The 27,175-nt window shown below is 35.3% G+C and overlaps 1 long non-coding RNA gene across 5 annotated transcripts; it reads left to right on the top strand.

Annotated features, from left to right (window-relative positions):
- Positions 1-668: 668 nt before the first annotated feature.
- On the top strand, positions 669-25,991 carry LOC127864201 (uncharacterized). 5 transcript variants are annotated; one of them, XR_008041565.1, is made up of 14 exons: positions 669-782; positions 1,406-1,471; positions 8,429-8,575; positions 9,596-10,476; positions 11,053-12,758; positions 13,515-13,649; positions 15,105-15,177; positions 16,361-16,583; positions 18,054-18,177; positions 19,137-19,376; positions 21,364-21,549; positions 23,369-23,474; positions 24,249-24,394; positions 25,368-25,991. It is a non-coding gene; the product is annotated as an uncharacterized LOC127864201 (long non-coding RNA). The 5 variants fall into 5 exon arrangements; XR_008041566.1 differs by lacking the exon at positions 23,369-23,474 and having other exon boundaries at positions 21,376-21,549; XR_008041562.1 differs by lacking the exon at positions 23,369-23,474.
- The last annotated feature ends 1,184 nt before the right edge of the window (positions 25,992-27,175 follow it).

Here is a 27,175-nt window from a genome sequence, read left to right as displayed (position 1 = left end):
TTCAAACAATATGTTACTAATTTGCTAATAAAAAAATTGAGATCAAACTTTCCTAATTGTCAATTCAAGTTCATATTTGTGACCTTAAATGTTATTGTTGTTCATGTATATGCATGCATTCAAAACATAACACAAGGTTTGCTCATGCCTTGAAAAGTACTTACATTTCATTTTGAACTTTGAACAATATTTCAGTAATTTAAGTATAGCATTGACAAAAACACGAAAGGTACTTTCCTGTCATTTAAATAAAAAATCCGGCTTCAATGCGGTCATCTCCGACCGCGGAACTCTTGTTATTAATCAATTTGATGCATACATGTAACAACACATGTGTAATACAATATCACTGCAGTATGTTTAATAAGATTATTTAACATTGACAGTAATTCAATATCTTGATGTTACTCTGTTTGGCAGTACACAAGTGTGCTGTGAGTCCCACAGGGGACAGGCTGTACATCATCAGCTACTGGCAGAGCAAGCTTCTCACCCTGGCCAGGGATGGCACACTCCTGGCTACATACACAGACCCAGCACTAGGGTACCCACGTGGTCTACATGTGACCCCTGCAGGCCAGGTGCTGGTCTGTGGACACCTGTCCGACACTGTACTACAGGTGGGCAGGGCGGGGCAGAGTAAGCTGACTACTCTTGCTACTAAGAAGGATGGAGTGAGGGACCCATGGTCAGTCTGCTACAGCAGCACCACATCATCCATAATTGTGGGACAGTACCGGGACGACAACATCCTGGTGTTCAGAGTGGAATAGTGTGTACATGTATGTATTAGTTGTTGTAATTAGTGATTAGTATTTCAATTACAATGTGTTGTTTAGCATACGAACATAGTAGTGTGTGATGTTACAATACAACATAAAGTGTGTAGTGAAAGATACAAATAATTTATGTACATGTACACATATTGTTATCTACTTATACAATGTGAGGGTTTTTGTTGGAACATTAGATCTAATGCATATTATGTTATTGTTGTCATAACATTTGTGTAATTATGGTCCTAAAATTTAATTCTTGTAAACTTCGCATGAAAAAAACAAAGCATTTCAACTGAAAATTTAATATTTGTACATAGATGCACATGTACATAGCAACTGAGGCTATTTTTAGACTTTCATTTCTATAAACACCATGCCATATAAGAAATGTATATGGATGAATATTTTTTAAATAAAATATGAAATTGTTTAAGTAATCTTTGGAGGAGTATATATTGATATTTTACGCAATGTTTACAGAAAGGTAACACTTGATGTGAGATTTATTAATTTGCCATATTTAATGCTGTTGGACATCTGTTATTGATTTTCATTACATTTATATAAATGTGTGTGAGTCCTAAATATACATACAAGAAAAACATCAAGCTATTTTGCTGCTCCAGTCGCTGCCGAGTCAGGACAAGGATGCTGAGGATGTGGTGGACAAGGATGACCTGAATACACAGTAGGTAACAAAGACGTTTTAAATTATCAGGCCTTTTCATGGCCAATTTGGGAAAAAATGCAATTTTGGGATTTTTATTATTTTCGTGTGAAAAGTCCATTGATTTCAAAAAAAAAAGAAAACTTAAAATTAAAAGAATTAAATGATATTATGCTAGTAATATACTTTTTTTAGATCTTATTGAAATATAATTGAGACATATTAATCATTAGGCACTTATTATGCCCCCCTTTTGAAGAAGAGGGGGTATATTGTTTTGCACATGTCGGCCTGTCAGTCTGTCAGTCCTTCTGTCCGTCCACCAGATAGTGTCCTGATGATAACTAAAGAACGCTGAGGCCTAGGATCATGAAACTTCATAGGTACCTTGATCATGACTGGCAGATGACCCCTATTGTTTTTCAGGTCACTAGGTCAAAGGTCAAGGCCACAGTGACTTGAAATAGTCAAATGGTTTCCGGATGATAACTACAGAATGCTTAAGCCTAGGATCATGAAACTTCATAGGTATATTGATCATGACTGGCTGATGACCCCTATTGATTTTCAGGTCACTAGGTCAAAGGTCAAGGTCACAGTGACTCAAAATAGTAAAAATTGTAAAACGGTTTCCGGATGATCACTCAAGCATGCTTACGCCAAAGATTATGAAACTTCATAGGTACATTGATCATGACTGGCAGATGACTCCTTTAAATTTTCAGGTCACTAGGTGAAAGGTCAAGGTCACAGTGACTCGAAACAGTGAAATGGTTTCCTGATGTTAACTCAAGAATAATTAGGACTAGGATCATGAAACTTCATAGGTATATTGATCATGACTGGCAGATGACCCCTAAATTATTTTTTTTTAGGGGGAATTTTTCCCCCCAAAAGGGGAAAAAGTATACTTTTCAGGTGGGGGACTGCCACCGAAATTCGGCGGCAGATTTGATAGATTGAGGGCCCTGCCTAGGATCATGAAACTTCATGGGAACATTGATCATGACTGGCAGATGAACCCTATTGATTTTCAGGTCACTAGGTCAAAGGTCAAGGTCAAAGTGACTCAAAATATTAAAATGGTTTCCGGATGATCACTCAAGAATGCTTACGCCTAGGATCATGAAATTTCATAGGTACATTGATCATGACTGGCAGATGACTCCTTTACATTTTCAGGTCACTAGGTCAAAGGTCATGGCCACAGTGACTTGAAACAGTAAAATGGTTTCCTGATGATAACTCAAGAATAATTAGGCCTAGGATCATGAAACTTCAAGGGATATTGATCATGACTGGCAGATGACCTCTATTGATTTTCAGGTCACTAGGTCAAAGGTCAAGGTCACAGTGACTCGAAATAGTAAAATGGTTTCTGGATGATAACTTAAGAATGCTTACGCTAATGATCATGAAATTTCATAGGTACATTGATCATGACGGGCAGATGACTTATAAATGTTCAGGTCACTAGGTCAAAGGTCAAGGTCACAGTGACTCGAAACAGTAAAATGATTTCCTGATGTTATCTCAAGAATAATAAGGCCTAGGATCATGAAACTTTAGAGGTATATTGATCATGACTGGCAAATGACCACTACAGATTTTCAGGTCACTAGGTCAAAGGTCAAGGTCACAGTGACAAAAAACTTATTCACACAATGGCTGCCACAACAACTGACAGCCCATATGGGGGGCATGCATGTTTTACAAACAGCCCTTGTCTAAATAACTGTATCTACACATGTGCAGACATGTGGTGTCACCAATGAACGCTTTTAATCTACACTTGGAGATCTAATGCCTAATTCTCTTTTTATGTCCCCCTTCTAAGAAGAGGGGGTATATTATTTTGCTCATGTCGGTCCGTCCGTCTGTATGTCTGTATGTCCGTCCACCAGATGGTTTCCGGATGATGACTCAAGAACGCTTACGTCTAGGATCATGAAACTTCATAGGTACATTGATCATGATTTGCAGATGACCACTATTGATTTTGAGGTCACTAGGTCAAAGGTCAAGATCACAGTGACCCGAAATAGTAAAATGGTTTCCGGATGATAACTCAAGAACACTTAGACCTAGGATCATGAAACTATATAGGTACATTGATCATGACTCTCAGATGACCCCTATTGATTTTCAGGTCACTAGGTCGAAGGTCAAGGTCACGGTGACCCGAAACAGTAAAATGGTTTCCAGATGATAACTCAAGAACGCTTATGCCTAGGATCATGAAACTTTATAGGTACATTGATCGTGACTCACAGATGACCCCTTTTGACTTTCAGGTCACTAGGTTAAAGGTCTAGGTCACGGTGACTCGGACACAGTAAAATTGTTTCTGGATGATAACTCAAGACTGCTTACTCCTAGGATCATGAAACTTCATAGGTACATTGATCATTACTCACAGATGACCCCTACTGATTTTCAGGTCACTAGGTCAAAGGTCAAGGTCACGGTGACTCGACACAGTAAAATTGTTTTCTCAAGAATACTCCTAGGCCTAGGATCATCAAACTTCATAGATACATTGATCATGACTGGCAGATGACCCCTATTGATTTTCAGGTCACTGGGTCAAAGGTCAAGGTCACAGTGACAAAAAACGTATTCACACCATGGCTGCCACTACAACTGACAGCCCATATTAGGGGCATGCATGTTTTACAAACAGCCCTTGTTAAAGAAAGAAAAATGCTTTGCGTATGGGTCCGTTTCACATACCCATAAATACGCCAGGAAAAGACCTGCTTATGTATTCCCTATGTATTAAGAATGCAAAAAAGATGAGGTGGAAAAAAAAAGTATGAATTTACTTAAGATAAAATATCCTCTTTACTTGTTTGTATAGTGTAAACTCATATATATTCATCTGAAAATTCGTGGTCAAAAAGCCTTTAAGGACACATTAGTTTATTTTGTGGATTTCTCAGTTCAGAAAAATAAATGATGAATTTGTGTCAGTTATTTTTCTGTGTGTGATACATTTTTGGATCAGTGAACCCTTAAAATCAACAAAAATAATGTCCCTCAAATAATAATGGTTTACAGTGTAACCTGTGTATTAAGAATGTTAAAGATGAAATTGACAAGAATGATATGATTTAACAAAACATAAAATGGCGTCTTTTATTGTGTATATCATGTTTACAGCAGGACTTGTTTTACTTGAGGATCAATAACTCAAACTCTTCTTCAGCTCGATGCTTTCCAACTTATCATACAGGAACCTCAGTTACACAACACCCCGAGAATTTCTGTCATCCTCATAAGGCCTTGAGTTTTTATAAACTTGTGAGATATTTAATAAAGCTTATAAATATGATTCCATGGAATGTATTTGTTCTCAATAAGAATGACCCCGGCCTCATTCCTAGAACAGTGTAATACAAGAAATATCTTTAAAAAAGATATACGGCGTAAATAGTTTAATGAATGAGATCAAGTATAGCGAATGTCTTTTTCTGTGCAGTTCTTAGCTGCATCACACGCAGTACGGGATGTTACGGTGAGTTTTCGCGGCTTATTTTACATTATAACATATTGCTGGTCATAAACCTATAGATACAAAACAGAAAACCAAAAGAAGAATGGAAGTGAAATTTAAACATATGAGTCAACCGGCCACACGAGAAGTATCCGTATTTATAGGCGCGTTCTTCGAACAAACCTGTTTTAGTGGTTTGTCGGGCATTGCTATTTGATTTGATTATTAACAGTATCAATTATCATCGTGCTAATGCTTAAAGTGATATTATGGGCATTTTGCACTGTTGAATTGAGCTGAAAAGAATTAACAGGTCAAAATAGTTAGTTAAAATGTGGTTACTGATTAATTATCTGCAACTCACCTTGCTACCAGTTGTTTATAAAAATATATTTTATATTCGATATTCTTACGTGACCCACCCAGTCCTGTAAGCTGAAATGATCCGTAAAACAATTTCGTGTCTTTGTGTCGTATGAACAAATCTGCACTAAAACTAAATTTAGGTTCAACTCGTAAACGCATGATCAGTTGTCAAACGAAAGTACGGTTGATATTCAAATGCATTATTTTTCTCTTTCTGGTATATTGTTTTAGTATGATGATGCTGCATTAATTAATATAAGTGTATATGAAGTAGAAACATCAAAAATAATCAACGGTTGCGATAGACACCTATAAACTGTTACATGCTCATAATATCACTTTAGTACATTAGGCAATATGGACGAATAATTATTGTTAAATTTATCAACAATAATATTTATCATTGTATTGTTGAAAACACATTAAGAATCTATTATTTACATACCATAATTATATTGCTGAATATCTTCATTTAACATATTTCTGGTCTAAAGAAAATTCCAGGTCACCTAGTTCACGGATAGCGTCTTTATTATATAACGATTATTTTACTGGCCGCCAACTCCGGTGATGACCTGTATATAAACTCTGAATGTCCGCGAATTGACCCGATATACCTCGCGGGTTGAAATGCAATGCTTTAAAGTGAGGCCTCGCTTCCATTGCTCTTTATACTTTTACATGTTAACATGTTGACAGGAATAAGGAAGTAAGTACTAAATATGAGAACATAGCCTTTTAAGTATAAACGCTCTTGCGCTGGTAATACTCTGAAAATAAAAGGTGTACGCACAAACTGTATTGATGTCGAGAATTTAGTGTAAAACTGTTCTATCTATTAAGCCTTTTCATTCGAGATAAAATTGTTTCATACAGTAAAACAGTGTTACAAAGACGCGGATATGTTTCCAATGTTCTGGTGGTATACTCAAATCAGCCAATGGAATAAATGAAGTGTATACGTACCTAGCCGCGGGAAATTTTATTGGAATTTTATTGGACACTTACAAAGGTCAGGCTAAGGTGAAAAGCTGGCTTATGCAGCTTACGCCGAAAAAGCTTTACTTAGTTTTCATGCATGCAATGGCAACAATGTAAGGTTGCATGGGAAAACAGGACTTAATGCATGTGTGTAAAGTGTTGTCCCAGATTAGCCTGTGCAGTTGGCACAGACAACACATTCCCCTTTTATGGATTTTTTAATTTCAATGAAGTTTTTTCTAAATCAAAATTCCATCTATGCAGAAACTCCATGATTAGCCTGTGTGGCTGCACATGCTAATCTAGGGAGACACTTAGGGCAACATTTATTAAGCCCTGTTTTCTCAGAGCAAGACAGTCTACAATCTGTTACAGAGTTTTACAAGGTGATATAATGTGAGCATCGTTTTGGGAAAATGTGGCTTAATACATTGCAAGTGCAATCCACAGGTAAGCCTATGCAGTGTGCACACAGACTAATCCAAGTATGATAGTTTACGCTTTTAGGAAATTTTCGTTAAAAGGGATTTCTTCTGAACAAAAATCAAGTCTTGATGGAAAGTGTTGTCTCAGGTAAACCTGTGAGGACTGCACGGGCTAATTTGGGACAACACTATACACATGCATTAAGCCCAGTTTTGCCAGAACAGGGCTTAAGTTAAGTCTGCTTCAAATCTGTTGTAGAGGGGTATTTATATATTCTGATGAGAACAAATATGAGACAATGATGTACATGTACATGCAAATTAAAAACAATTGTTGAACGATACTTATCTTAGGAATATATGAGATTTTTATTACTTACTGTAAATGGGTAGTCAAGCTAGTAAACATAGTCTTATTAGATTGTGAAATCTTAATTTATTTAAATAAAGAAAGAAGAAAAAATGCAAGAATACAATAAAAACGTATGTAGAGAAGCTATTGATGTATAGTAGAAATAAAATTAAATAAAGAATTGCAAACACTTTATAAACTGTAAAATAGTTATTATTTGTGGGACATTAATTGTCGTTGAATTTGTGGGTTTACTGATGCATGAATTCAATTCAAACACATAACACCAGAATCAGAAATCCATGAATTTACGTGTCCAGAAAAAAGTTATTTTTTGAAAACTCCAAAATGTTATGTCAACATATATCTGATTGATGGGGACCCAATTTTTTGTGTCAGTCAGCACGTTTTTTTGTCTGGAAGGGACATGAACATTTAGAGCTTTTTTTCTTTCTTACGTAATGGCTGTTTTTTACCACAAATTTGATAATTTGACGACTCAAATGTTCACAATTTAAAAAAGTTTGTGACTCAAATTTTCACAATTGTAAAAAGTTTGCGACTCATTTTTTGACAATTTTGAACAATTCATGACTCATTTGTTCATAATTTTGAAAAGTTTGCGACTCATTTTTCGACAATTTTGAACAGTTTGTGACTCATTTGTTCACAATTTTGAAAAGTTTGCGACTCATTTTTTCACATACTGAGGGGGCCACAGCCCCTTCACAAGGATGACACAAAACAAGCCCTGTGATTTGATTTGTGTTTGTGGGATTTTGGTTATTTTTAAACTGAAACATTTATTTTTCCTCAACTGAACATATGAAACCAAATTAATGTTTGCAAATTTCTTGGAAAAACCGGTGCCATGGGATTAGTTACTGTGAAAATGTGGAGTTTTGGGCATCTTCACAGTACGGGCAAACTAGTTGTGTTAGCTGGTAGTTGTTCATGTTAAGTGGCCTTTTACTTAGAATTTTACTCCCAGGTGTATGTGAACAGTCATGTGTTTTCTTCTTTTTAAAGTACACGTAAAAGGCACCTTCTTATATGCTATTGGACTAATAAAATGAGCACTGAAATTGAACATTTCACTAAAAACACATGTAAAAGAATATGTTGATGGATTTGTGAAATTAAGTTCCATGAAATTACAAAGACCCATAATTCCCAATTTGAAGATTATTTCACACTGCAAATTGTCCAGTTGTCAGGTATTATCACGCTTATTATTCCCAATTGGTGTGGTTCAGGTACTTTAAACAATTGGGAAAAAATATTGCTGGTGTATTACTAACGTTCTAGTTCAAAAGACTAACTGGGCTTCCATATTCCATATTGGTTTGCTCCATGTTACAGCTACTGCTCAGCAAAGAATACAACTGTCTGGTGAAAGGCTCGACCGTATCAAAGTCCAGTGATGTCGGGGTATGTGGCCGTTCCATGTCTGGGGATTGCATTTTAGCCGACACTAACAAGGGAGAGAACTGAAGATCTGCACCTGCAGTGAGTTGTTCCCCTTTAATTGCTGTTTAATTAATTTAACGGACAATAAAAAGGAAGAAAACTGAAGATTTGCACCAGCAGTGAGTTGTTTCCTTAAGTTGCTTTTTATTTATTTAGCCTACAATAACAAAGGAAGTAACTGAAGATTTGCATCAGCAGTGAGTTGTTTCTCTTTAGTTGCGGTCTAATTTTGTCTTCAACTTTCGTTACATATTAATTTACTTTTGAATGTTTTTCTTTTGTGAATTTAATCAGATTTTAACAATCAAGGATCTGGCATGGTAAAATTTTGTTTGTGTTTTTTTAACTTTGAGAAGACATTAATGTTAACTTTTTGCCTCCAATTTATTGAAACATAAATGTACAGTAAAACATCAGTGAGGGCATTATAAAAGAAAAGTTCTTAATAGAACGAGTACCATTTAAACAAATAAGAGTTTTAACAAGTTGATGTTCCCTGATATTTTTATTGTTATGCAGGAAAGAAGTGGCTAAAAAGCTAAATAAGCCGCGCTCTGAGAAAATAGGGCTAAACACATGTGCTTAAATTGTTGTCCCAGATTAGCCTGTGCAGTCCGCTCAGGATAATCAGGGACAAAACTTTCCTCTTTAAAGTTATCTTTCTTTGAAAGGAAGTCTCGTCTTTATGAAAATCCAGTCTAGTCGGACATTGTCCTCCCTGATCATGTGGACTTGCTAATCTGGGAAAACACCTTATAATATTAATGAGATGCATATTGGTTTTTAAAATTACATCTGCAATCTGCAAGTTAAAAATATAAATTATGAATTGACAGGTTCATATAGTATTGACCAACAATTTAGATGTTTGAGTACGAAATGGTTTGACTGAATCAAATGTCATGCTATTTCGGAAAAGGAACCAGTGAAATTCCAGATTCAAAACTCATGAGACTGAAGTTTTGCCGCTGAAATCCTTCACATCCTATCAAGAGGCATATTTTGTTATAGATTGTAATATAAACCTGTTTTACTAGTTCATATTACCCATGTTTTCAGAACAGCACCAGCCTTGATATAGAGTGGTATGGCAACGACACAAGTCGAGCCCGCTGGAGCCCCAGTCCAGCAAGACCCCTCCCCTGACCCCTAGCTCCTCCCATTTGACCTCCGGCATCAAAGAGTCAGCATTGTTTAACAATTCCATCCCATAGCAATTTCTGAGCACATAGTGTTTGCACATTTTTCTCAACAAGCGCAATGTCCGTGTTGAGTCTGCACTTGAGCCCTGATTGGTTTGATAGACTCAAGTGCAGGAGGTGGTAGAAGTGTTACAGACATAAGAAGTTATTGCAGCAGTTATGGTAACACTAACAGTCAGCTCTCGCTGTTTGACATTAAATTGAATATTACGAAAAAATACAAAGCTGAATAACTCATTCCATTCTTTTTGGGACAAACAGACCTGCAGCAAGGAACAGGAGAAAATCACGGGAATGTTTGAAGAGTTTAAGTCAGAAGCGTAAGCTTTCCACCGGGGATACTCCTGGATGGTCTAAACTTAAGGGACAGTCCAGGTTTGTCCTCTCAGGTGTCCAAACTGTCCAAAGAGAATGCATTTATTTTTGACGCAGTTGCTAACAAAGAAAGGCAGTACCAACTTCGTTGTGAAGAGTCAAGCATGGTACATCCCTGGGGCATGCCTCAGGTGGGAATTCCATCTGCAACAAGGTGCTAAAGGTGAACCCATCAGAGTGTGTTACTAACCACTTCAGCCTCACATTGATTCGACGATAAAGAAGGCGTTGAAAAATGACAGCAGTTTTGATGTGTCATCCAGTTTGCTCTTCGACTCTCAACCCAACGTTAGTTAGAACGCAAACTCAGCAATTAGCGTTATCAGCGAGGCTCGAAGGTCATCTCTGCTTCTTAAGCTTCAGGTGAGACCTTACAGTGTTATTTACTTTGTAAAAGTTGGGGCAAAAATTCAGCACCATTCCTAATATCAAAAAGTCTATTCCATATTTTTCCCATAATTACTGTCTTAAGTTCCCAACTAAAGATTTGCTTGAAAAAAAATATTTATATTTAATAGGTTCCAACACGTTTAAGTTTAACATTGTCATAAGTGAAATTAATATTTATAGCACTAATTATAAATTTTTTAAGTATTTGTTAAGAAACAGTTGTATTGTGTCACAGTGACATTTAAAGTGGCATAGTCTCACATTTAAATTTCTGAAGTTATGCCGGTTTCAAAAAATATATATATATATAATTATGACACCTTGCTACATACTGTACTTTTCCATGTATTCCTTGCTGTTTTAAGCCCCAAACATTTCAATTTAATAAGTGTGTGCATGTTATTCATTATTACAATGCTATTGTGAGTGATAACTTGCGGTAAAAACACATTTTAGATGTTAAGAAAGGTGTAGCAGTATTCATATTCAAGGCTTATTCATTTGTCACTAAAAACACTTTTTATGGTTAACGTTCCATTTCCTTTTCAGATAAAATTATAAGCCAACAAGACGAACATCGTTGAATCATTTCGCACATATACTAAAACTCGCTTAAGAAATTCAGCACGTCACTTATGAACATCTTCTCGCAAGGCGGCTACATCAGCACTTCCAATAGCTGAGCCTTGGTGAGTTCCACTCCTGTCCCGATGAGTCGCTCGAGGTGAAACAATCTGATCCACAGATAGAGCAGACGCTGAGTGACTCGTCTGTTAACGTGACTGACCTCCATATGTTGCTCTCTAATATTGTGCCTGAGGAGCAGTGTTGGCCTACATTCCCTGTTCAGGGCGGTGACTTTGGCGTCAAGACTCACACAATCTCTGTCTATGGCCCTGTCGCAGCAGCAGCAGCAACAAAAACAGGAAGTATTTCAGCTGCACTCTGGGAAAACAGGGCTTAATGCATTTGCCTAAAGTGTTTTACCCACGAAAGCGTGTTAAGTCTGCCCAAGCTAATTTGTGACCACACTTTCCGAATGTACCTTAAAACAAAGAATTCCATAAAAGCTGAAAGTGTCGTGGCTGATTAGCTTGTGCAGACTGTACATGCAAATCTGGAACAACTCTACACTTATGCATTTAGCCCAGTTTTTAAAGAGTTTAGAGTTGCACATTTAGTTCACATTACATCAGCTTTTTTCTGACCTTTTTGGAGAAAGGTTCTTATTACCAATCAGGAATTTTGCGGTTTTTGACTGTTCAAACTGAGTTAATAAAATGCATATTAGAGTTGATTTGATATCAGTTTTAACCATAGGGGGTAAGGGCATATTTTCATACCTTTTTGTTTGTTTTCACTTGTATATAAACCCCTTGCATAAATTATACAAAATACTGATGTTTTATTTAAATAAAACAATTATTGAAATGCAGTCAACATTTAAAAAAAAATATCTGCATTTCATTTATTATTAGGTAACAAAATTTAATATATTTTTACATAAATTGAAATTAATCACCTGTCCAGGTTTTCAGTTTACAAATATGCCCCTGGAGTGAGAATATGAAGTGAAGATATTAATTAATTATTGCCCCCGGCTAATTGGGGTATATAGGAATCACCTTGGACAGACGTCTGTCTCTCTTTTCATATGTCTGTGGGCGTTCACTTACAATTCAACGTTAAGCATTCAAACTTTCAGGTATTGTTTAATCTCATACGTGGTTGTGCATGTACATTTTGTATCATAATACTCTAAAAATTACAAAACTTAGACATTATATAACCTCATGCTTCATAGACTTGTGGCATTGGGGGATATTCTATGTAACAATGGTTACAAATTATTGTTTGACTAGATGTTGTTTTCTTCTAAGTATTTTGAAAAAAAAGAGCCATATTTTGCTTTCGGATTGAGTCAGCCTCATAACTTGTTAATTTAATAATTTAATGGTCATGAAATAATTTCTATGGCCATTCTCTCTCTGATTCTAGTACGGCAATTGTCTGTTACTGGCATAAGTATATGTACTCAGTAAGGCCAGGAAAAGGTTAACTTAATGACCACACTACTACGACTAAAATGCATTTTTGTGTGTGTAGGATCAATTAAAAAAAAAGATAAAATTCGAGTACTTTTTAGCTGTTTCCTACAGGACCCCGTACAATTACAGATTGGTGCACAGCTGAACAACAGGCTCTCTCTCCTAAGTCAGGCCTGAACGCATGGGGTCACTTCCTGTGTATGGGTGGTATGTATGGATATGTGTCCATGACACACAGGCTAATCAGGGATGAAACTTTCTGCATAGACTGGATTTTTGCTAAGAAAAACCTTCCTTTAAACTTAAAATACAAAAAATGCAGAATATGTCGTCCTTGATTAGCATGTGTTGACTGCACAGGCTAATCTGGGATGACACTTGATGCAGATGCATTAAGCCCATTTTTCCCAGAATGAGCCTTATATTTTGCCAACAAACATTATCTTTTGTGATGACCTTATATAAATGTTTTTGTGGAAACCACAGGCTAATCTTGGATGACACTTTAAGCACATGCATTAAGCCCAGTTTTCCCATAACGAGGCTCATATCATGACAAGTTTTATAGTCACCAGCCGGATTGTCTGTAGCAGCTCACAACCGTGTCTGCCTTTGCACTTAAATGTAACACAGCCTTTAAACAGTTGAAGTTTGTCGGCATTCTTGTCCTTCGTTTCATTGGTGTATAAACTGTCTGAAAAGTTGGGTCTTTTCTATGCTTAAAGCAATCAGAATTTCTGCAAGTAGGCGTAATTTTCTCGACTGTGCATATGCATTTGAGTGTACTGCTCACATGGATAAACTTTGTAGTGCTTTGTTGTGTTTTGTTCCTTTGTCTAATTGTATGTCATTGGTGACTATTTCATTGGACAACATGTCAATGAACAAGGCACCCTTCCTTGAAAACCTCACCAAACTAATAAACAGTTTGACTGCGTTAAACATGACCGTTTGGGATTTCAGGCCAAATGTCAAACTAGTACCAATCTGTGCCCAAAAAGCAGCCGTAGCCGTGGGGGGCAGGTTCATGATGCAACCGTGGTCTCATTGCTCTCTGAACATCTCCTTCCCAACAGCAACAGTACAGCAAAATGACCTGTAAGGCATATTCACTTGTCACTAATATAACTCTAGTTTTAGTTTACTTTTCATTGCCGTTTTAGTAAACATTATTAGCCAACAAGACAAACATCGTCTAAGTGAATGTTAATGACAATCCCAACTTTCTCAAACAAATACTCGCTTATTGGGTATTATTGATTCATGGTCTTGGAAAATGGTGTTTAATGCATGTTCGTTAAGTTTCTTCCCAGATATGCTTAAATTTCTTTTTTGTTGAGAAGAAACATCACTTATGCAAAAAAATCCATAAAAGAGGGAAGTGTTTTCAGTGATTAACCTCTGCGGGCTGCATAAACGTCAGTTTTTCAATAATTCTTCTGACCTTTTGGGGAAAGGCATCCATTGGGAATTGTTTGTTTGAAATTGGTCAAACTGGGTAAATACCATAGGTAACAGTTGACATAAATCATTATTAAGTTGTGTCTGGTTTTTTGGCTGAAAATAAGCCTTTAAGCCAAAAGTTTGTTTTGTTTTTCCCTTATATATGACAAAAATATCCCTTGAATAGAAGGAACAAACAGCCACATTTTTTTTATTCAATGTCATTTTTATAAAACTTATTTGACGGCTGGACATAGGTTCAGGTTGTGACACTCAATAGTGCTCCACCACTACATCTACCATCTACAGTGTGACTACGTTAACTGGCCATTAACGTTCATACTTTGTTGTTTATTTCTTTTCATAGTCATATCATACTGTAAATAGTTTATTTTAATGTTGTAAATAAATTGATTTATTGTTCACGTTTATTTGTATCTGGTTCTGGAGGGGTTATTGCGCTGGGTTATCACAGCTTCTGTAACCCTGACCGTTACAATTGCTCATGACTGGCAGATTACCCCTATTGATTTTCAGGTCACTAGGTCAAAGGTTAAGGTCACAGTGACTCGAAATAGTAAAATGGTTTCCGGATGATAACTCAAGACTTCTTACGCCTAGGATCATGAAACTTCATAGGTACATTGATCATGACTGGCAGATGACCCCTATAAATTTTCAGGTCACTAGGTCAAAGGTCAAGGTCACAGTGACTCAAAACAGTAAAATGGTTTCCTGATGATAACTTAAGAATTATTAGGCCTAGGATCATGAAACTTCATAGGTACATTGATCATGGCTGGCAAATGACCCCTATTGATTTTCAGGTCACTAGGTCAAAGGTCAAGATCACAGTGACAAAAAACGTATTCACACAATGGCTGCCACTACAACTGACATCCCATATGGGGGCATGCATGTTTTACAAACAGCCCTTGTTGTAATTTTATATAAGTTGACTGACAGAAAACATACATTATTCTATCAAAGCTGGAGAATACATGTAGTGAAGCTTTTGCTGTCTTTGAGACGGCTCTTGTTAAGGTGATATATACTGGTATCATGTTTTGGAATACATGTTTTGAAATAGATGTCTTGTTTTGTTTCCAGGGGTCATACCGTTGCCAGTTCAAGCTTAGAGGACCATGTTCCCCAAATCCAATGTGGCCCTATATCTTAACAGGTGAGTCTTTTCTCATGCATAATTGGTGGCAGTTATGTATTTAATGTGGTGTATACTAAGCAATTAGGTTCTGGATACGATCACCCCCCTGGGAGTATTTAAATTGATACTGTACAGCCATTATTGATTCTTGATCTGTAATATTTGTGGATATTTGTAGATCTGCTCAAAAATGAAATAAAATTATCAACAAACATTATGTCTAAAACCTTTATTAATTATTATTTAATCCAGTAATTTAGGATGTACCAAATATTTCTGATTCAACAAATCCACAAAATATCATGTCATAAACATGTACTTTGTTTTTTGATATTTAACATTGTTGCATTTTTAATGAATATATAATTAAACAGTTTTTTTAAATACTTGTAAAGCAATGAATTTGACTAACAAAAATACTAAACTTTTGCTTCAATGTTTAAAGGTCTAGTTGTCTTGCTTACAACAAGAGTGCCCAAAATTTGATCATGATCAATGAAGAAAGAAAGCCACAGGATAAGACCCAATAAGAACAAATAGCTGCTTCAGCATCAATAGCCTATCCCTGTACAAGGCTTTCAAATGTAATATTGTAGTGACATAGTAGACATGTTGTCTTCCTAGCGACTGGGAGGTCAGGCTTGGATCCTCACTCTTGGAGCATTCTTATAAGGAGTCCTCCAAAGACATAAAGTAATCCTTCTAGCCAGAAACAGGCTCAAAAGTGTCTCCATAAACCTTAGGTTGTTTTAGAATCGTGCTTAATAAATTGGATTAAATGAAATGTGTAGTAATTGTTAATACTTATACTGATACACACACCTTTGGTGAATTATTTGTTTATTGACTGGTTAATTACAACTTTTCACATGCTTTATAATGATGTTATACCATATATACTTGATAAACGGACGGGAAAATCTACCTCTGATTTTAATTTAAATGTTGTGTACCACCCTCAAATTAAACTTTACCTATTTCAAATATGTGCAAGTATTTAATTTGTAATGCAAAGATACAACTATTTATGAACATTTACATTTTTGCAAATTTCAGTTTTTTCAATATGGTAAGTTGGGTAAAGTATTTAAAGCACTCTTCCTATGAGGTTGGTCTTAAATCCCACCTCTATGCTCAAATGTATTCCTTTGTAGCTCTTCAATTATTTGACAACGCGGCAATCAACATGGTTCCATTCCAGGAATACCTCGCAGAGCTAATGAACAGAGCCAGTGCGTAAAACATGATTTTTAGGAGGAATAGGAACCTAGGCCCAATATCAACCTGGTTCCAATCTCGCGAAGATGTCCACCGGCCGCCCCCTAGCACAAGCCTCGTTAGCCCCAAGGTGTTGTCATGATGCCACTGGACAACAGCTCTTGTTGGGCTCTTCCCAATAGCAGTAGATCAACATGGCATATCAGGTGGGAACGTCAATTTACAATTATTAACCCCTCACAATCCAAGATTGTCATTAGCGTTTGAAACAAGCGATTATCATATAAAACTTAGCAATTTGGTTAGGGTCTAGCAGGCTTGTATGTGAAACAACCCATTGCTGTTCATAGTAATACTAGTAATAGTGATTGGTATGAGAGATAAAGAAAGTAAGGTCAGGTTCCATAATGATTTGAAACAAAGAATTCGATTTGCAACCAATTACTAATGACAACCCTTGGTATATTGGAGTCACTCTGTCAGTTGGTTGGTAGGTCAGGGGATTTATTTAAAATTTATAATAGTTTGTCTCATCACCATAAAGTGTAGATGGTTTTCTCACAGATAAAGGTTTTGATTGGCCAAGCTATGCTTTGTGCCCAATATAAAGTAACATACCCTGTATCATATCGAAGAGTGGCAGTTTGAAACTGCATAACTAATATTCTGAAACCAATATACTCCTCAAAGTAAGTTTGCGTGGGTTGGTTTGCAAGGGTATATTTGAATCAATCTGTCGGTCGGTATGTATGCCTGCCACATTGTACATGTGTACTTTGTGTCACGTAGTTTTCCGCCTTTTAACATGAATATTTATTTATACGTTGTTTATACCATGTAAAAGTTCAAGGCATTGTTTTCATATGTTGTAATATTCTATTAGTTTTGTGCCCTTAAATTTAGACAAACCTTGGTTCAGAAACATCTTTGTAAATTTATGTGTACTCGTGTCCTGAACTGATCATTTAGTTTTTTGCATATCAACATGAAACTTTCTATGTATGTTGTTCATACTACCTGGAAGTGCAAGACTTACATTTTGTCTTTGTCACACTACTTGTTGCAAGGTAATGTGCCCTTGAACTAAAGCACATGATTCAAATAATTAATATGATGCTTTTTGTCTTTGCATGTGATTATTGTAAAGTACCGGTAGCTAATGACAACATTTTTTAAATTAATAGTACTAATACTCAAGTTTTACATCTTCTAGAGTTGTTAAATGGCGTCATAAGGTCGCCGTGGTGTAATAGATATGGTGTCCGCCTAGCAACTGGGAGGTCACGGGTTCGATCCCCACTGTGGAAGTGTTCTTTAGATCTCCCCAAAAGACACCAAGTACTGGTTCTAGGCCCAGGAAACGGACTCGAGAGCGTTTATATTAGCCTAAGGCTTTCGATGCAATCGAGCATAAGTAAATAGGTTTAAACTAAATGGCGTCATGGAAATAAACATGATGACGTCATGCAGTGTAGCTAATTTTGCCTTGCTATAAGTTTGATACTGTTAAATGAAACATGTACTTGGTAACATAAATTTGTTTCAGGGCTTCATACTGATACTGAACGATGTGATACAGAGTAGTGAATACTAGTATATATTTGGTTTACGCTACACTCTTTGACCGTACGTGATACATAAGAAGCCATGTAAACGTAGATTATTTTCTTTCACAGCATGATGCCCCAAACCAGCGCTTCATATTTAGCTACCAGCAGTATCCATGCAACCAAACCTTGATCACTCAGCAACAGATAAATCAGCAGCAGGGATGGAGTTAGCCGTTTCAACGTCTGCTCAGTATGGTTTGTTTAAATATTGTGTAGTGGAGTTTAGAACGTTACTTGTAATTATGTCCCCCACTATAGTAGTGGGGGACATATTGTTTTTGCCCTTTCTGTTGGTTGGTTGGTCTGTTGGTTGGTTGGTCTGTTTGCGCCAACTTTAACATTTTGCAATAACTTTTGCTATATTGAATATAGCAACTTGATATTTGGCATGCATGTGTATCTCATGGAGCTGCACATATTGAGAGGTGAAAGGTCAAGGTCATCCTTCAAGGTCAGAGGTCAAATATATTTGGCCAAAATCGCTCATTTTATGAATACTTTTGCAATATTGAAGATAGCAACTTGATATTTTGCATGCATGTGTATCTCATGGAGCTGCACATTTTGAGTGGTGAAAGGTCAAGGTCATCCTTCAAGGTCAAATATATGTGGCCCAAATCGCTTATTTTATGAATACTTTTGCAATATTGAAGATAGCAACTTTATATTTGGCATGCATGTGTATCTCATGGAGCTGCACATTTTGAGTGGTGAAATGTCAAGGTCATCCTTCAAGGTCAAACGTCATATAGGGGGACATTGTGTTTCACAAACTCATCTTGTTTTGAATGTTGTATCTGCCTAATGTAATCCCTCTCTTCATTCATTTAAGAAACAACGATATATTGATAAAGTTACTAAGAAAACAATATATACAAAACATATAATTGCAAATTTTATAAAGCAGTATATATCATATATATTTTGTATTGCATAATGCATCGAAAACACTAATGCATATGCTTGAAAACTAATAAATTAGAAGTGCAACAACAAAAATACGAATTCTTTAAAACTTTAATTTAATCAGAAAAAAATCATTAAAGGGACCTTTTCACAGATTTTGGCATGTATTGAAGTTTGTCAATAAATGCTTTAAATTAATACATGTACATATTGGAACTAAAAAGCTCCCACTCTTCTGTCTAGGTTGCCTCTCAGAGCCAGTCGGCTTGCTGTGTTGCTTAGCCAATCCACTACTTATGTCGCAGCACAATATCTCATCCGGATCCATTCCACTGCTGGCGCAACAGCAGGTCTGTTCTCTGTACAGAGCCGTTTCTATGACGATCAAGTCCTACAACTCGCCCAGTACTTGCTTTTGCGTCAGGGTCAGGTTCAAGGTCTCATGGGCTTTGGTGGTCTGGGCAAGATGGGAATGTTAGACAGGTAAGATGGCACATGGTCCGTTTAAATTAAGATCTTGGTGCAAACTTTTTGTCTTCAGTATTTAAATAACACAATGATTATTAAATTAACTGTTTGCCTTGGTCCATTAAACACGATGTTGACCTGTATAACTTGTTGTTACATGACATTGTTAAAATATCACAATACAAATAGTAGATAAACTTTTTTTATACTAAACTTTTTTTATACATTTGATTTAATTTATATTTATTTCTCTAGACACAAACAAAAACGCCCATAAAACAAATCTTGCAAAAATGTAAGCCATTGCAGCTTAATATCAAATTAACATTATTATAATCCATTGCAGTAACAGAGATATAGATCTAAATAGATATTGATCTCAGATATAAATTCACTTGCACAAGTTTTGGCCTCCACAGCTAATTATCAACCTAAAGTTTCATATTTTTATATTTCACTTACGTAAATATATTGGAAAAAAGGCATTATATCAGATAATTTTAATGGCAATTCATATTTTACTCCCTGATTTAAATTTCTGTTCTTAAAAAAAAATCATCCATTCATGTTTTTACAATTGCACATTTTACACCAATGTTTGAAGGTCTTAGTCATTAACATGTTGTAGTGTCCAAGTACCTGATTACTTACTCATCAAGACACATAGGGAAAAAAATGGAGTCACTAAGGCACTTTCTGTTTTGAATTTAATCCATTATTGAAAACGTGAATATTGTTTTATACGTCATCAAGAACAAACCTTTGTCCTCTGTAGAATATCGTTTATGGTTTTGGGAATTCGTTATTGCAATACTTTATTTTTATTAGAAATTATTACAATATAATGAGAAACATATTATTAAAGTACACTTTTGTATGATTAAACAATTATTTGATAGTCACAAAGGTCTGTTTCCCTCATTCGAAATTACTTTGACAGTTTTTGTAAACATTGGTTTAGTAAAGGTCAAAATGATGTAGATCACAAGTTCATCGAAATATTATATTCTTTAAAAAGCCACTGACTGGCCACTTTAAAACCTGACATGTTGGACAAGTGTTGGATGACGACTATCAAATATTGATGTATTTTACATGTACTTTTTGTAAAGTGACAAAATTATCAAAGTTGGATTACTTTTTGTGCGTATTTTTATTCAAGAATTTTGAAATCAAAATGTTTAATGGTGTTTTTGTTAAATCAAATGCGTATTTATGCTTTTTATACTTATGTTATGCTGAGCTTTAGTTATATTGTGTTGCTTTATGCTTTCATCCTCACTTATGGCAAATCATATTGTATCGCAAAATGCATAAATGTAGCACAACTTTTATGATTGCATTATGCAATGATGGACATAACCGGGCTAGCTAATTCAGTTTGTAAAGTGCGGGACTAAACAACTGAAAATGACAGGTTTGACCTTTAGCCAAGCCATATAACATCGGCTGTGATTAGTCATGAAAGTATTGCCACGGTCATTCATCTCGTACCTCTGATTTGCGAAAGGCAGTTATCAGTTATTAAGGTCAACCAGAATATAACCAGAATACCCCCCCCCCCCCAAAAAAAAGGGGGTGAGTATGTTAACTGATGGCATTTATATGACTGAAATACTGTTTAAAACAGCGGCAAATGCAAATAAAGAATTATATAACTCAATATTATACCAATATATTGTAGTACATATATATTGTATGGTATTGCAATATGCATATAATGTAATGAAAAACAAAATTAGTTATTCCATTGTATTTTGTGTCCCCATAATTCAACAAACAACAAATCCGAGTTGTTTGTATGTTAATGGTGAAAACATTCAATCATAAAAGCTCTGTGAAAACGTATGGGAACAATGTGTATAATATCATGTACACCTGGATATAAAATGGAAGGCGCATTATGTTATGCATTTGTTTAACCACTAATTTTGTTGTTGTGAGATATAGAGATAGTTATTTATTTTTTTAAATGCTGTTTTTGCAAGATTGCGCATTGCAGCAACAACAACAGTTAAGAAAATAGCAACAGCATAATAGACAGACACAGCAGCAATGGCCACAGCACCAACAATAGCAGTAACAGATGATGGCTTAGCTTCATCAGCAATAGCAGAAGCAACAAGATCTTACGTCCATGGACCATTTAGATGTCACTTTAGAAATTCAGAAGATCTTTATGAAAGAAGTAAGTTGTTGTAAAGTCAATATTTAGTGTAGTTTAACCCCATTTATTGTCTCCTACCGGTTTCACCGGAGGGGACTTATGGATAGCGCTCTGTGTGTCCGTCAGTCCGTGAGTCTGTCACACTTTTCTGGATCCTGCGATAATGTTTAAAGTTCTTAATATTTTTTTTATGAAACTTGAAACATGGATAGATGGCAATATGGACACTATGTACGTCATTTTGTTCCTACGTCAAAAATTCTGGTTGCTATGGCAACAACACAAAAAAAATATTCTGACAATGGGGAGCCGGTAGGGGACATATATTGCTTGGCAGTTGTCTTGTTAAGCATGTTTTCAATGAAGTTGAAAAATCCTGGTTACTAGATTGGGATATTACAGGCAGGACTTAGCAGTCGTGCATGGAGACCTAGCGTGATATTGTATTTGGGGCTAGTCGGGTCAATTTCAAGGTCACTGTTACTGAAACTAGAAAAATTTTGCGCTAAGCTTCCTCAGTTTGGAAGGAGATGTTGCGCTTAAATTTTGTGTTGCTTAAATTTTGTGTTGGTAGCTTGTATGCAAATCTAGCTTAGGTTGCCCAATGATTGAAAGTAAATTTATAAATAAAATGTTGAAAGCATGGGATCAAACTAGGGACACCTTGCTTGCAAGGCAGGCACCAGGTCCATTCTACCTTACCACCAAACACATGTTTATTTTAGATTACCTTACTTGCATTTGCAGTTATATGCTAGCCTCCATAGGAGAAAGAAATGTTATGACAATAAAGAAAAGGCCAAACTTTAACAATTGTTAAATTAACGTTTAACGTTAACAATGTGTTAACTACTGTACAGGTTTGAATAGCCGATATGTTAATGCATGGGATTGTTTATCTCTAAGATCCCAGTTTTGAATAGCTTTGAAGGCAAGTTTTGTGATTTTCTTTTTTGTTCTTTTTTAGCTCGGCTGTTTTCGGAGAAAACCCGAGGTATTGTCATAGCCAGCTTATTGTCTTCCGTTCGCCGGCATCGTGCTAAAACCTTGACATTTTGCTCTAAAATCAAAGTGCTTCCACCTACAACTTTGAAACTTCATATGTAGATGCTCTTTGATGAGTTCTACAGGCTTTATTTTGAGGTCACCAGGTCAAAGTTAATGTGACCTCTAAAAAAAACAAATTCTGACAAGCTTTCATTTATTCAAAACTGCACCCACAGCCAAGCGTTGGCACCTGTTATGCAGTGCTCTTGTTTAATACTTTTCTATGCCCCTGAAGGAGTGCATATAGTGATCACACTGTCCATCCGTCTGTCTGTCCGTCACAATTTTCGTTTAGGTTTCGAAAAATGCTCATAACTTCTATATTGCTTGTGATGTAACATTCATATTTGGTATGCATGTGTATATGAACAAGGCCTTTCCATAGGCACACACATGTTTACCCCTTTGACGTTGACCTTGTACTTAGGATCCGTATTTAGGTTTCACAAAATGCGTTTCGGTTTCGAAAAAATGCTCATAACTTCTATCAAAGCGTTTATCTGGGCATATGTCATCCTATGGAGACAGCTCTTGTTTTTATTATTCCATACACTGAATGTTTTGCGTTTCAATAACATATTCAAAGAATTGATTTAAACAATTATGAACAAGTTCCTTTTTAATTACAGTTTCATCTTTTGAAGCTTACAAAATGACTGCACAACATCACATCAGGAAAAAAATTTACATGTCCTTTGCAATATTGTTTATATGTTTACTGTAACTGAATTGCCTATGGAACACGAAAATATTAATGAACATATACCTTTAAATATTATTCTGTCATTAATAGTAAACGAGGTAACATCTGAACATTGCATCTATGACTACAATGAGGAAGTGAAAAGGGAGGAGACAAAGAAATACAAAGAAATTTTTAACAGCTTTACTTAAAATTGGTATATATGTGTTTTTAGTTCAAACCTTATTAACAAAGTTTTCAGTTGAATGAAGAATGTTTTTGTTGAGAGAAACTTCAATATCTGTGAAAGATATGAGACTTTGCATGTTTAATGCAGTAAAAATATATTAATAAAAGCAATGGTTTTCGTTCAACATCGTCAGCCAAACAGTGTCAGTTACTTTCCTTGACAAATGAAAATGTGTGTAGAATATCTACACATGTGCCATCATAAAATATCAACAAAACTCAATTAGTGATGAAGATGCACAAATTATGAAGCTGGATGACGCTTTATTCCAATCATACTTATGGAGAAAAAAAATGTTTGACATTTGAACACACACTTTAATGATGTCACAATACACATGTATAAGAAGTTTAAGCTTTGCTTGCGTATTCAAATAAAAAGAAAGTTTGTTGCTTTTGATGATTGATTAAATACTTGTTGTCAATCATAGTTTTAGAAACTCGTGAACTTGTTTTTTTCTATCACCAAAATCATCAAATATTGTTTATTTAAGCTTGGTTGCATGGAATGACTACACAATTTCTAGTAATTTTCCAACTCCAAATTTAATTGCTAGAAGATTGGTTTTGATGATATCTGTTTATTTAAGCTCGCTTACATGTATGTGAAAGCCTATGAATCTCTGAGACACTCGAGTCTGTTTACTGGGTGGAACCATAACATCGGCCCTGTACATTTGTCCAAAAAATGATTGTATTTTCTCAAACTATTTGTTCCTTTTCTCAACTGACTTTTTTCCAGTAAACATGGATTGCATGGCATTGAGTTTGGTTTGGAAGCAGTTACTATCGCAGAACTCGAGCCAGCAAAGGTCATCCTCACAGGAATCCAGTATCTCCATGGTGCAGGACCCACAGTCTATGAACGTTGTGGAGCTTGAACCTTGGGTGAGTTTGCAAGACAAGTGCAGGCTATTGTTATGGCCCAACATACAGAGGAGGGTGGAGTCATATAGATTTCCCTTTGTTTCGCCATATGTCATTCTTGTTGTCTTAATTTTTGTCTCGAGCTTAACTTAAAAAAGGATACTAATTCTGCAGTTGATAAAACTCTCCAAACATATAAACCAGCTGTTGAACTTGCGCTCTTTGATCTTTGTGTTTTGTTTCTTTTGAGGTTAATGGAGTTTCAAGACAAAAGTGGAATGTTGGGTCATTCGTGACCATGGTTTAAAACCTTGTTCCTACTTCATTTAGGACATAAGAGTTTTCTCAGAAATTCTTTTGATAATATTTAATATTGTTTCTTACAGCAAAAATTATCTTTTTCCGATATTCCATCCAAAATTGCCAAATTGATGGTTTGACTTTAAGGTATTTAGAATAAAGAGGTAAACAAAGACACAAACATTTAAATATCTATAATTTAATCTTATTATTCTCCTAAACTATGTATTATTAGCTCGGCTGTTTTCGGAGAATCCGAGGTTTTGTCATAGCCAGCTCGTTGTGTCCGCCGTCGTGTCGTCTGCCGTTCGGGTCGTGCTAAAACCTTGACATTTTGTCAATCTTTGAACATTGGCTCTAAAATCAAAGTCTTCAATCTACAACTTTGAAACTTCATATGTAGATGCACCTTGATGAGTTCTACATGCCACACCCATTTTTGGGGCACTACGTCAAAGGTCAAGGTCACTGTGACCTAAACAAAATAATCTGACAAGCTTTCATTTATTCAAAACTGCACCCGCAGCCGAGCGTGGCACCCTTTATGCGGTGCTCTTGTTATTTATTACCAGTTATAGCCTTTTAACAATGGATACCACGCTATGGCAGAACTTTTCATAATCTCCTGCTTTTATTGGTAACAAAACAAAAAGATAAACTGAAATTTGCAATAACGTGTCTTCCTTTCTTTCAGACGCCAATTGAAAAATATCCAAACCGTCCAATCAGAAAGACAGTCTGTTGCAGCAGTTAGTCAAACCTAGGATGCTTAGTGATAAACATAAATAAACACATGCTAGTCCCTAAGTGCCTGCATTGGCTGTTTTAAAGCCTTGCTGTCCATTCTGAACACTTAAATGGAAGCTCTCACCTTAGAATTTTGGGATAGGTCGAAACCCAGTGGCATGGTGCAGACTAACATCGCAGAATGACAAAGAAGTACAAGCCTGTGACCAGCAATAAACTAATGTGGCCAGCTATGTTGTGTCATGTGACCAGCCAAGCTGTGTGTAAAGAGAAAACTATAGTTCATGTCTTGTGGGATTTATGACGCTTTAAGTGATTTGCTGTTATATGTTTTTGTGATATATATAGTTAATTATAATCAAGTGAAGATTACTTGTTTAAAGTGATTATGTAAAGTATTATTTTAAGTTCAAAAGAGTGCAAGCCTGTGTTGCTACTTTGTCTGTATTCGAAAGTTTGATCAAGATGTTGGTAAAACATAGAACATAAACATATTTTTTATTACATTGATTTAAAACTTAAGCAAAGTTGTTTAACTAATATTGTTAACTTGAATAAATTTTCAAACATTTATCGGCTTTTTTCATGAAATAAGACAAACTACAGTATTGTTTTTTCCAGTAATATAGTAAGACGTGCCAGTTAAAAGAAATGGTTAAGAAAGATTCATGGACGCTTCTATTTTGATTTGCCTGTCTTTGTGTCTGTATACAATACAATCAGTTTGCGCATTATAGTCACTTTTTAAACAAGAATCTTGAGTAGTGTCAGAAAATTATAAAAGAAAAATATTAATAAATTAAGGACAAAATTATTTTATCTTCCGTAAATTGTCAATTTTTGTATTGAAAACCGGTACTTTATTAATTAGTTACAATTTTTAATAATTGTATAAAAGCTGTATGCATTTTCAAAAAGCTGATAATAGACGCAAAACCTAAATTATCATCATTTGATGGAAGATTATTTGAATTAAATGAAATTTGGAAGATTATCTTAATTTGAATTGTAATGGTTTGTTTAATGATTAGAAAATATCTATAATTAAGTGGAATGCTTTTAATTTTTTAAACTTAAGATTTTAATTTTTCTTTTAGTAAGCATGCATCAAGATGACATAACTTGTTAGTGTTTAATGTTCATTGTTAGTTTTGATCTTTGTATTGGGACACAATACTTCATGATGCTTTGTATAAACTGTGCATACTCGTATAAAAAATTAAATTTTCAAGTGAGTAAATGAGTGAATAATTTGACCAAGTCAATATATATTTACATTGTGCCATTGTGGATGTTAAGCAAAACAAATCATTTGCTGGTGTCAATTGTAAAAAAAAATCAATTTGATCAATTAACTGTTTTATGTTATAATTTTGATGTACATCTTTTAGATGCAAGGCAATAGAAAGAACCTAAATGACAAATAAAAACACTTGTATACCATACTTTTTATCTGTCCAATAATAATTTAAGCAAATGCTTGAAAAAATATTTAATTAAAAATATTAATACTGGAAAATTTGATATCAATTACATACAAGGGAGAGCAATGTGATGTGGTTTAAATTTTCAATTACTGCAATTGTTAATAAATGTTTTATTATTACTTAAGATACAATTTAATTCTCATTGCACCACAAACACTTGTTTATGTGTTGTAACAGAATTTATATGTAATCAAATTTATTTTTAAAAAATATTAAATTTAATGACAATACAGTGTTGATTTTTTTGTAATTCTTACTTTTATTATCA

This window comes from Dreissena polymorpha, chromosome 1 (genome assembly GCF_020536995.1).
Source record: "Dreissena polymorpha isolate Duluth1 chromosome 1, UMN_Dpol_1.0, whole genome shotgun sequence".
In the NCBI taxonomy this organism is placed as follows: domain Eukaryota; kingdom Metazoa; phylum Mollusca; class Bivalvia; order Myida; family Dreissenidae; genus Dreissena; species Dreissena polymorpha.
The sequence above is the reverse complement of the archived record's forward strand: the minus strand, read 5'-3'. Positions and strand labels throughout refer to the sequence as shown.